General features: G+C 37.1%; 1 non-coding gene across 1 annotated transcript; it reads right to left on the reverse strand.

Moving 5' to 3' along the window:
• Positions 1-4,937: 4,937 nt before the first annotated feature.
• On the reverse strand, positions 4,938-5,048 carry LOC138993605 (U6 spliceosomal RNA). Its single transcript, XR_011468320.1, has one exon. It is a non-coding gene; the product is annotated as a U6 spliceosomal RNA (small nuclear RNA).
• Positions 5,049-13,057: the final 8,009 nt, after the last annotated feature.

Consider the following 13,057-nt stretch of genomic DNA (forward strand, 5'->3'; position numbering starts at 1 on the left):
TTAGTCTTATCACCTTTTTAGTCCAAAAATATTTACTAAACATGAATTAGATGCCAAGCACTGTGCTAGTTGCTCTGGATCCAAAGGCGTGAATAAAGATTACCCCTGTCCTCAAGGAACTCATATTGTAGTTGGGGAATAAACAACAACAACAAGAACAACAAACTCATAGGGCAGATAATGGGACTGAATGATTGTGTGTTCTGACTGGCATTAGATAATATTACCTGACTTGCTTCCAGACAGGAGTGTTCTCTCTTCCCTTGTTCCTGTCTCCCAGGATCCTATTATAATTTTATAAGCATGTTTTTGCAAACGTGGGACTTCCTTTATCTTTCCAAGTCTAAGCCACCCTTTTGAGCCTGTGTTTGTTTATGGGCTCCTGCTCCCATAGCTCCCATCCTTTTTAAAAAATAGTTCCTAAGCTCACTAAAGAAAACTAGAAAAATCATTGTTTTCTTTAGACATTTCCATCTCGACTTCCACTTGAAAACATAAGTGATTGTGTCGCTAGAATTTTCTCTCTTTTAAGGGTCTCTCATTTATCCCCTTTGGGCCTTCTTTCCTTTGAAGTGTGAACCTAGAAAATTAAACTGAAGTTTTTTTTCCAGGCAATTTGAAATCATATCTTCTTAAAGCTGATTGTCATTCACATTTAAACACTCAGTCCGAGTACTCTTATTCCTCCTTGTCCTTGCAGGGGGCTTTCTTGTTTTCCTGGTTTTATCATTTCTATGATATCTTAGGTAGGCCATTCTACAAAGGAAGAACCTGAGACCTATGATCTCTTCGCTTTATTTCACTGGCAACACTGTCGTGGATTGCTAAGAGACAAGCAGTATACAGCCCCAGTGATCTGCCCCATTTCTAGTCATCTGTGTTTATAAATAGCCACTTCAGTTTGACACCAGGGAGCCTAGTGTTTTTGAGAATGCATACATAGGAAGGAGTTCAGCAGTGGATATGAGAAAAGAAAAATGAAGGGCCTATTGCAATAAGCCTTAGTAGCACCAACTTTGGCCAAAGAAGTAAGACAGGCAAACTGGCGGGGTTCATAGCAAGAACTATTGTTGCTCAAGCACATCTAAGTAATTAGTAACACATTCTTGTAATTGCTTCCCAAATGGCCGAGGCATTTGGTTTTCTAAAACAGGATTCTGAAAGCTCTGATATATGTGCTCTGTGACATATATTTGCATACATTTTCTTCTCTTCCTGCCTCGTTGTTGAACTTCTGTGCACAGAAAATTGATCCATTTACTCTCTTTGTTTCCCTGTTTTTGGTGTTTGATTTGTAGCTTCCTCTCATCTCTTCACTAACCTTGACATGTCTCCTTTCTCATTTTGAAGATTTTAATTATCTATGTCTTGCCGTTTTTGCCATCCTTGTACAATTTTGTCTCTTCAACAAAAGCCCTCAGATGGAAGTCACATCAGGTTCAGGAAAGAACACTGGGATGCTGTGCGCCACAAGGTTTGAAGTGGCTTCGAACCTTTCAGTGATCAAATTTTTTTTTTTTTTGATGCACCAAAAAGGGGTTTGTATTTCTAAGGGGAGAAAGCATTTTTTTTTCAAAGCTCAAAAGAATAGGACATCAAATAACTCTTACCAAACAACATTTTGATGAGTTAAGTGTAAATGAATCAGAAACATAAGGATTGAATTTCCCTTAAAATACACATGGGTTTAAAAATTAAGGGGAAAAGTGCTTGGCAAAATTCTTTTTGGGTTTGGCCAAGTCTGATTCCTTTGAAAACGAGTTCAGGACATGATGCCAATCTCAAAATGCTTCTGGGTTCACACATCTCTGGTCCAAAGTGCTCTCTTCCTCAGAATCCTCTATTTTCCCCTTTGTTCACTGATGTCAGGACTGTGTCCCCTCAGTAATTCCAATCAGAATGATATCCAAGAACAGAAAGTTCATGTGAAAATTTCCCATGCAGGAACTGCTCATGACAAGATTTTTGCAGAGTACGGAGTAGGCATATTATGATTCCAACTACCTATTGAATATCTATTAGCTATGAGGCACCTAGAAAACAACAAAGAATCAAGTATGGTTTCCCTAGTCTCCCATTCATAATCCATGAATGCCATATGAGCTGAAGTCCTGATGGGCCACAGAATTCACTCCACATGGTTCATCTATGTTGCCTTCCTTCACATGCTCCTGAATTTAATGATGAGTCTATTTATAGAGATGCAGATAGGGTTAAGGATGAATAAAAGGAAAAGGCTATAGAAACAGTGCCCCCCCCCCCCCCAGGGCTGAAAGGACAAAGGGGAAATGAAGTTAACAGAACCCAAGGACAGTTGGAACCATGAAGAGAGACCAGCATATGGGATCTGTGGCCATGGCAGGGTGTGCCTACTGTGAGAGACAGAGTATTAGAAAAGGAAGGGGCAGGAAATAACTATAAGGGGACTTGAAATGCAGTCAGTGGTCTCAATAGGACAGAGAATGGCAGAGAATTAGCTAGAGGGTCAGTGAGGTAAAATTCTAAGCCATTGAGCAGCTGAAGAAGAAATAATTTCTGCCTCTATGACTGAAGGTGACAGTGTAGATAGAGCTTGAAGCAACTTAACTACACTGGGGTAGGATTTTGATAGGTGAATTTGGAATGGTGGGGATAAAAGCATTTTTAGGTGTGAGGCATGACATAAAGAGCATAAATCACAAAGCATGGTAGGAAAGTTAACTGATCTGTATTTATAAGGGGTGGCAAAAATAGGTTTACAGTTGTTCATATGGAAAAATAATACAATCATTAATAAATAATACAAGAATAAGCTCTTTTGCCCACTCACAACTGTAAACCTACTTTTACCCCACCCTGTTTAAAAGAGCTGGTTTATAGAGGAAATTTGAATAATATGCTAAGGAAGGAAGTTGTATTAGTCTGAGTTCTCTAGATTTATGATAAGGAATTGGCTCACGGCATTCTGGGGGTTGAGAAGCCCTGTGATCTGTTGTCTGCATGCTGGAGCTCCAGGAAAGCTGGTGGTGTGGTTCCAGTCTTGAGTCTGAAGGCCTAAAAACCAAGGGCCGATGGTGTAAGTTACAGTCCAAGGGCAGACGAAGGCTGACGTCCCAGCTCAACAATCAGACACTTCACCGGGAGAGAATTCTCTCTTGCTCTGCCTTTTTGTTCTGTTCAGGCCCTCACTGGTTTGAATGAGGCCAAACCATACGGGGAGGGCCATCTGCTTTACTCAGTCTCTAGATCCCAGTTCTAATCTCTTCTGTTAACACCCTGACCACCCACCTAGAAATAATCTTTAGCCAGATATCTGGGCACTGTGTGACCCAGTCTAATTGACACATAAAATTAACTATCACAGAGATTGAGCTTCATTCACAAGACAAAGTGGAGCCACCCAAGATTCTTGAGCCAGGGGTATAGTAAAATCAAAATAGTGTTTTAGGGAATTTAGCCCAGTTTGTTGGAAATGGATCAGAAAAGGGAGATTTCAAGGATCAGGTAACTAGAAGGCCTTGGAAGGCTTGATTTATGTGGCTTCATGTTCTGAATTATCTGTTTTGCACAATATTTATTGATTTCCTAATGATAGATGACATTTTAGTTATGTGGCCCCAATGAAGTTAAGACTCTGTTTTTAGTTGAAACACAATCGGCGAATGTATCATCACAATTTGTAACTATTGTTTATTATTGAGCCAAATAATGTATCAGAATTTCATCTTTTCATTATAAGAGATTTTTGTTTTTCTTGGGGTTTCTAATTAGGTCAATTTTTTGCTTGCATAATTTGCTAGCCACAAATTTTAAGTACTTTCAAATGTTCATCATATCAATTGTTCTGTCAAATTTCCTCCTTTCCTAGTGTCTTCCTTTCAGAGTCCTCGATCCCCATTCTGCAATCTGAACTACTTGTATTGTATGGCTGCTTCCTGAGAATTTAATCTTGAATCTTCTGCAATGGATTTTTGCTTTCTGTTTCTTGGATTTATCCTTTCCCCCTTTCCCTTTATTTCATTGCTAGAGTTCATTCCTTAATAAGCCTAACAAAAAAGAGAACGTGCTAGGTTAATTTTCTGCTTATTTGCATCTATTCTTTCTCACCTACATTTGGCTGATAGCTTGATTTGCTCAGAATCCCTTTGAATTGTGAAGAGAGCTTTGCTGATGTCCCTTATGTTCTTGACACTTTGTATCAAATCTGATTCTTTTTCCTCTGGAAGCTTCTCAGGCATTCTCTTTTAGCCCGTTTCCTGAAATTTCACAGTGCTGTGCAATGGTGTAGGTTCGTGATTTTTAACCCTTTTCAGCTCATGGCACACATAAACTAACTACTAAAATTCTGCAGCACACCAAAAAATTTATTTTTGCTGATCTGACAAAAAATAGGCATAATTTTTTTATTGATTTACCAACGAAATTGATAATAGTAATTACCAATCCTTTAAAAAAAAATCAGGTGCCTTATACTTGTACATAAGGATTTCTGGTACCAAGAATTAACCAGTCAGATGCAACCTTATGCGACATGACCAATAACATACAACTCTATTAGATGACCTATATATTTATGATTCAAAACCAGGCATTCACACCAAATTGCTATTGTTGTGTTTGCCATTTTCATTTTTTTAGATGATCTAAGGGAAAATAGGTCAGTGCCCCTGACTAAATAGTCAGATATTGCATGTTTTAAAAATTCTTGTGGCACCCCTGTTGAAAATCACTAGTGTAGGTGGTTTTGATTCATTGTGGTGGGCCTTCAAATGGGTCTTTTTCAATGTAGACATTTGTGTCCCTAATATTTTTTGTAATATTCCTGGGATACTTTTCTTCTCTTTGTTTTTTTCCATCTTCTCCTCTTGGAATTCATATTAGTTGGATAATAGACCTCTTTAATTAATCTTTTACATCTCATTTCCTCCCTAGATTTTTTTTCCTCTCTCTCTTTTTTTAAAAATGTGGAACGTGTCACAGGATTTGCTGGACACCCTTACGCAGGGGCCATGCAAATCTCTCTTCTCTGTATCATTCCAATTTAGTATATGTGCTGCTGAAGCCAACACCCTTCCTAGATTTTTATGTATTTTTATTTCTTGGAAATTTCTTTCACTTTATCTGACTTCTTACCTTCAGTTTTTTTAAGTGGTATTTTTAATTTCAAGAGTTGTTTCTTTCTAATTGTATCTTTCACATATTATTTTTTTCTTGTGCTAGAAAGGAAAAATCTTTTTCACATCTCTCTGATAATATGAATTAAAGCCCATTTGAAGTGGTTTTTCTTTTGTCCTGAGTTATTGGTTTCCTCTCTGCCCCCCTCCTACTCTACTTTCATTCACAATGATCCCTATTTTTAAGTGGGAGTTTTTCTTGTGTTAGTTGATTCTTTCATATTCAAGACTAAGACAGTTTAAATCGTGCTCAACCCATATAGTGGTATACTCAGAAATAAAAAAGAATAAACTACGATACATGGAATGACATCTCATCTCAAAAGTATTATTCTAAGTGAAAGAAGTGGGACACAAAAAACACATACCATGTAATTCCATTTATAGGAATTTTTTGAAAAGGCTAAGTTCTGGTGACAAAAGCAGGTTAGTAGTTGCCAGCAGCCAAGGATTGGGGGAAAACTTTGCAAGGGGATAAGAGGGAAATTGTTCTGTATTTTAATTGTGGTGGTATTCATGTGACCATAAATATTGGTTAAAAGTTATTGAATTTTATACATAAAATTGGTAAATTGTATTGTATGATAAGCATCAAAAAAGCTGATTTAACAAAAATTGGAAATTCTATGTGTGGATCGGGTTTGTTGACTTAGAGCAGCAGTTCTCAACCTGTGGGTAGCGACCCCTTTGGGGGTTGAACGACCCTTTCACAGGGGTCGCCTAAGACCATCAGAAAACATATATAATTACATATTGTTTTTGTGATTAATCACTATGCTTTAATTATGTTCAATTTGTAACAATGGAATTGGGGGTCACCACAACATGAGGAACTGTATTAAAGGGTCGAGGCATTAGGAAGGTTGAGAACCACTGACTTAGAGTCTTTGAATTGAGCTTGTCACAGGAGAAGCCATTGTTTCATTGGGGATATCCTACACATGGCAATTTGTGGAGTCTTTACTGCTATTGTCTTTAGAGAAAACAATAATTGACTGGTTTTCTGATGTGAGCTGGTGTGCTGCCAGTTCATGTATAGACTTTTAAATTATTCTACCTGTTTTAATTATTACCAGTTTTCATTGAATCTGCTGTCTCCAAGTCCCTAGATTTTCAGTTTAAATTTTCTATAATATGCCATGTAGAAGAAACCTAATTTGGATCTTGAAATATATATCTAAATTTATACATAATACAGGTTTTCCATGAGGAAACAGAGAAAGAAAAGAAAATGTAAATCTGTCTATATATCATCTTTTTATTTAGAATTTCCATAAATTGTGAAATTGGGGCTTGAGATAGTTTCTTAGATCTCAGGGACCACAGAAACCTCTGCTGATGCTTAAGATCCACATGCTGTGTAAGATGAGGCACTGGCAGTATCTAAGAAAACATTTGTCCCCAGGTCAGTCTTTAAAAATATATATTTGTAAAAATATAAAAATATATTTGAAAAATACAATCCCCTCCCCAGCAGATACCTATGCATTCCTTACCTAATTTTAAATAATATTTTAAAATTTCCCACATTTTCTATTTTTTAATTATTTTTTTTTATTGATTTCAGAGAGGAAGTGAGGAGAGAGAGATAGAAACACCAATGATGACCTCCTGGTTCATCGCTCAACCACTGAGTCACACTGGCCCAGCCCCATGTTTTCTTTAAAATTTTTATAATAAATCAACATATTTTAGGTATTACTAAACTTCTCCCAACTCATTAATCCCTTTGCCTCACTCCCTCGTTGCCCTTCCAAGAAATAACCATCTTCCTGAGCCTGGTGTGACATCTCCTTACCTGTTTTGGTATTTCACAATAAATGATTAAAACAGCAACAACAAAAACATGGATATATTACATAAAATTTATATGAAAATTATCACATTATGTAATCTTTTGTCACTTGAGTTTTTTTTTTTCATTCAACTTTGTTTTTGAGTTTTATCTATATCGATAGAATTATTTCATTCATCTCAATAGCTGTAAAACATTCTGTGGGAAGAATAAACCAGAGTTTATGCCTCTTTCCCCTCAGAGGACCGTTGGGTGGTGGACATGTTTTTGTGATTACATGCAATGCTTCATTGGCCTTGCATATGTCTTCAGGAGCACATGTGTGGGGGTTTCTCTAGCACAGTGGCTCTCATAAGCTAGGGTGCATTAGAATCAGCTGGAGTGCTTGTAAACACAGACTTTTGGACCCTACCTAGAGTTCTTGATTGAAGAGCTGCAGGGCAGCCCAAGTAACTGAATTTTTAACCAATTCCCAGATGATGCTGATGCTAGTATAGGGACCAATCTTTGAGAACCACTGCTTTAGAGTTGATATCTACAGGTGAAATTTTTGTCCATTGGACATACATATTTTCTACTTTGCTAGGCATTTTCAAACTGCTAGGAATTTCTAAACATACAGAGTGTTTGTGCCAATATATACCTCCACAATCAGTGTATGCATCCCTATTTCTCACTATTTTGCAAAAACTTGGTGTTATAAGACATTAACATTGTCAATCCAAATATCACTTGTTTCATTTTACATTTTTTTCTCATTAATAGTTAGATTGAACACAGTATATTATGTTTAATGTCCATTGCTTTTTATTTTCTGAGAATTCTATATCCTTTGCTTCTTTCCCTCAATTAAGTTGACTGGTTTTTTTTTTCTTTATTTTATTGATTTGTAGAATTTCTTCATGTGTTCTGGATAATGGTTGCAAATCTTTTCTTTTAATATCCTAGTCTGTGATTTCATTTTTTAATGTTTATTTTTGATGGAGAGAGGTATATTCATAAAATCAATGCCAGTGTTTTCTTTAGTAATTTGTGCTTTTATAATACTTTGTTTAATAATGATTTTCCTGCTCTCATGTCTTAAAGATATATCATATATTTATACACTTAAATTTTCTACTTTCATTTTTACATTTAATTTTTAATTTATTTGAAATTATGTATATTGTATAAGGTAAGAAGCTAATTTTTTTTTCCATAGGGGAATCAGTCACTACCTCTGTCTTAATCAAGATTTAATTCATTTTTGCATCGATTTCTAAACTTTTTTGTCCATTCTATAATCTCTTATCTAGTTCAGAACCAAAACTATACTTTTTAATTATTTGAAATGTCTAGAAATTTTTGGTATCTGATAGGGAAATTCTTCTCTTTTCCAAAGTAATCTCATCTCTTCTTGGTCTGGCTGACAGTTCAGTTTGTCTAGTTGGGTGAAAAATTTGCTTTACATTTTTTAGTCGGCTCTATCGCTTTATTCAGTGTTGAAGTTTTTCTCTGAAGTATCATACATGCTTATTTGGGACTTGATTTCTTTTTAACAAAAATTTGAGGTAGATTGAAAAAAAAATCACCCATGATGCAATAGAAATAATTGTGTGTGTGTGTGTGTGTGTGTATAGGGCTTACAGGTAAAAAACAGAAGTATGTCAACAATAAAAGTAATAAAATTATTAGACTAAACATAAAATTTATAAAAACCTTTGCTTTGAGGATGAAGAGGGCTGTGTGATAAATATTTGACTTCTCTGGTAGTGGAGAAAATTGTATTGTAATAGAATTACAATATACTGTCAGAAAGTAATAGAACATTTCATAGGGTCTATAGAAAAATAAAAATTTGTTAAAAAATACAGAAATGTATTGCTAATAATGGCAGTGAATCACATTTTAATGTTATAAAAGTTAGTAGGTAATGAGATTCCTTCAATCCCTTCTTATAGTCTAACTTGATTCAGGGATATAAATGAGAATATCTAAATCCTTAGGTAGGTACATTTTTTCTCTATTTCTGCTTTGGCAACCTAGGCTCCTATGTCAAAATCCTGCCACTTATTTTTGTAAATAAAGTTTTATTGGAACATGGCCACACTCTTTTGTCTACGTATTATCTATGGCTGCTTTACAGCTACCAATGGCAGATTTGAAAGTTGTGATAAAGACCCTATGGCCCTCTAATCTGAGAATACTTACTATTTACTATCTGGTTCTATCCAGAAAAAGTTTTCCATTACCTGCTCTAAATAGTCATTCCTTAAATTATTAACTTTATATCTAGTTATATTTTGAAATCCTCCCTCACCTTTTTGTGACACAGGAGGCTATAAGCCAAACACCTTATGGGCACAATGGTCAAGGTGAGGCACTTGGCCAAAATGATCCCTTCATGTCTTCATTTGGGAAGAGAATGTACTCACCCCATATACTCTTTCTATTCAGGGATTTGATCACCCAAAGAAAAAAGAAGAGCTTCCAGTTTGCCTCAGCAACATACTCCTTCCTTTTGCTGTGCCTGGAGGGTAGTTCGACCTCCTATCACCTACCCCTCCATCAGTCACCTAGCCTCGGCGTGCTTCCTGGACTCTAGTGAACAGTTCATGGGAATCCTGAGATGGCATCTTTCTCCTCAACTGGACTCAAGTCCTGGTAAGTCCCGTAAGTTTTGCAACTTCTTTCCCCATAGACCCAAAGCTGAATTCCTCTCAGTTCCCTGATGATGTAATTTTGTTAAGATTTTTTTTTTTTTTTGTAAGAACTGGTCCACTAAACTGTCATAACTTCAAACGTGGAAAAAGCACAACATCTAGAGCCAGAAGTCTTGTTTTTGAGTTCCTAACCTTGACATTTACCAGGTGAATGACCTCTCACAGGTTGCCTAATCTCTGAGTCTCAGTTTTCTCATATGCAAAAGATACTAATATTGCTTTGTCATACGTACTTATTAGGATTATTGTGAGAAACAAATGAGATATGTGAAAATAATTTGTAAACTACAAAATAAAACACACATGCTCATTATTATCACCAGCTCTCAAAGGCTCCCTCAACTATTTTTCCTAATCTCCAAAGGCTTTTTTATTTGCGTTCAGGAACCAGTCCATTAATTCTCCATTGCAGCCTCCTTGCCAAAGGGCCTTGCCATTAAGTTAGCATCTGTTTTTCCTGGAAAGGAATGTGGTGCTCCTCCATGCACAGCCACCCTCTACAAATCACTGTTCTAGAACCTGATATCTCAAAGCTGAGCTGTGGTCTCTGACAGTTTGAGAGTGGGGGTTAGGGAAGGAATGTTCCTTTTGCCTCTCCTTAATTCCATTATAGCCCTGGACCCCAAAGCAGTCTTGAATGTATTCAGAGACATATGTACTTTTCAGGGAACACAACTCTTTGATTTCTTGCCCAATTCTTCTCTCAAAACCAGAGGATGGAGGCAAAAGTGAGAATGGGCGTACAAGTACCCCCAAACCAAGACTGCCCATTATCCTCATCTCTCTGATATCTTTTTAGAACCCAGATTTGTGCCTGAAATTCCTACCTTCATGAGGCTCTCTTTTCCTCCACCTTATGTCACCTCTTTTTTTAGTTCCTCCCACTGTCTAGGAGAAAGAGCTGGTCATTGGATTCATTCCATTGCAGGACATGGATAGGGTCACTTAAAAGGTGATAGGGTATTCTTTATTAAAAAACTAGAAGCCTATTGCATGAAGATTCGTGCAATAGGCCTTCCTTGCCCTGGCTGCTGGCACCAGTTCTCCTCCGGCACCCGGGACCCAGGCCTTTGGTCCAGCTGCAGCAGAGAAGCCAAGCTTCTCCAGTCTTCAGTCTTCAGTCTTCAGCCTTCACTCTGGCCAGAGCCTTCAGTCTTCGCTTGGTGCCTGTGTATGCAAATTAACCTCCATCTTTGTTGGGTTAATTTGCATACTTGCTCTGATTGGCTGGTGGGCATAGTGGAGTGACACCAATTTGCATGTTTCTCTTTTATTAGTGTAGATATCATCATGTGTGAGGGCCTTTATTCTTTGTCTTTCTTGTAGTCCTTTAGAGCATGTGCATTGTTTTCTCTTCCATCTTCAGTATCATGGAGTCAGTCCAAGAGTGGTCAGATTGCAAGATTTGGATTGAACTTGGGGATGATAGAGACCCTCACTGGCTATTAGAGAAAGCTAGTTATCTTACCCTGGTCTTGCTAGAACTTTGAATTGGATGTTGGACTAAACTTAAAATTTGATTAAAACAAAACAAACAAATGAAAGCCATTTGCTCTTGTTAGTGTTCCTTTTCTGGACATTTCCCCCAGGGCTCTCATGGAAGGGGTGGTGGTGACTAAGATGTCTTTATTCCATCAAAAGCTCACACAGTTTACATCAGTGAACTCACAGATAAATTCCCAGGGTGGTCACTGACCCACTGTTTCTACAAATGGCTATTCTCTGTATCCTGGGTTAAGTTCAACTGGGACACTGTGTTACAAACTGTAATCTAAATTTTCTTCAATTGTGAACTAACTGCTTTCTACAGAAAGGAAAAATGAGGATTACAAAAAAAAGCATGACCATGATATCTTTGCCAGATAAAACATAATTTGCTTTATTTTTCCCCTTTGCACCATTAAGAGATTTATTGTCTCCTATTTATTTTCAGCACTTTTCTTCATTTCTGGGAAGTCTGACCTGCCTAAATCATTATTGCATCTGAACAGGGTTTTGCAGACAGATTTCCAGTAATGGGCTCAAATAATGGGCTCTATTTGGAATTTCAATGGCCCTTTAATGGCACACAGAAGGGCAGTGCTTCTTACATGTTTCCTGAGGAGCAAACATGAGTAGCCCTAGGGGGCTAGTGGCATAATCTAAAGCAGCCCACTACAAATTTTAAACTTCTCTGTAGTCATATATTATGGAAAATTTGCATTCTACACCATCATATATTTGCGGTACCTTATATAGAAAAATGTCTTAATGTTTTGATTGGCATTTCAGACAGGTGTACTGTTCTTATTCTGGCACAAAGTGCTGCTGATTGCTTACTGTTACTGGGTAGGTGGACCCCCGTCTGAGATGTTGAGGTAGGGAAATTGGATTTGAATCTTGATTCTGCCACTTTTAGTCGCCTAGACCTAGGCAAGTCCCTTATTGTCTCAGGATGTAGATCCTCATGTTTAAAACGGGCTGTTGTGATGTTTGAACCTACAATTCGAGGATTCCTTTTTGTTGAGTAATTGCTCAATGTGGAAAGGGAAGGACTGATTGGAACCAATGGGAAAGTCTCAGTCTTGGACCATTTTGAAGATGATTAAGGGCGGGCATTTTCATGAAATTTAACTGCCCTTATTATGCAATAGTTCCACTTTATCACATTAGTTTCTTGGGGATGTTTATAGTGTTTTTCCTCATAGAGTGCCAATGTTAGAAACAATAATTTTCAGTGGAAATTTTGAAACAGCTGCCAGCCTCAGGCTCCCAGACTCACCCCTAGTGAACCTAAGTTCAACAAATACTTATCAAGGAACTTTTTGGTGTCCATCACTTGCCAGGTGCATTGAATAATATGGAAAAATTGTGAGCTAAGGCTCATACTCTCAAGGACTTGAAGTCTTATTAGAGAAAACCTACAAAATAGTTATAAGAATTAATCAGTAATAATATAAAATATATAAGAATAGAATGCATAGGGACATAAGAATAGTATATATTTGTCAGGGACCTACTAAATAGCATACTTAGCACGTTTCTTCCAATTCTCAAAACAACTCGGAAAGATAAAAACAATTATTTCATTTTACTGATATTAAAATCAAGGCCCTACATCAGACTTTATAATCAAGCACCAAAAAGAAATAGATTTCACAGCATCATATGTTGGCCATCATGTCCTATAGCCCTGAGTTATTCTGTATAAGTGGGCTTTTCCCACACTGATTCTTGAATTGGAGTATTTTGGATCTAACGGAGGTAAGAATGATAACCTCTCAGTTTCCAGAAGCAAAGCTGACATGACATTTATTCAGTACTTGCTGCTTTAGTCAAAGGGGCTCACTGCTATAAAAATAGCCATAAATTTTGGCACCATGGCTTAGAATATTCTTTGCACCCTCTTCCCATTTCTAGCATAGTAC

This window comes from Myotis yumanensis, unplaced genomic scaffold, assembly GCF_028538775.1.
Source record: "Myotis yumanensis isolate MYYU_CA2020_CCGP unplaced genomic scaffold, mMyoYum1.0.hap1 SCAF_15, whole genome shotgun sequence".
In the NCBI taxonomy this organism is placed as follows: domain Eukaryota; kingdom Metazoa; phylum Chordata; class Mammalia; order Chiroptera; family Vespertilionidae; genus Myotis; species Myotis yumanensis.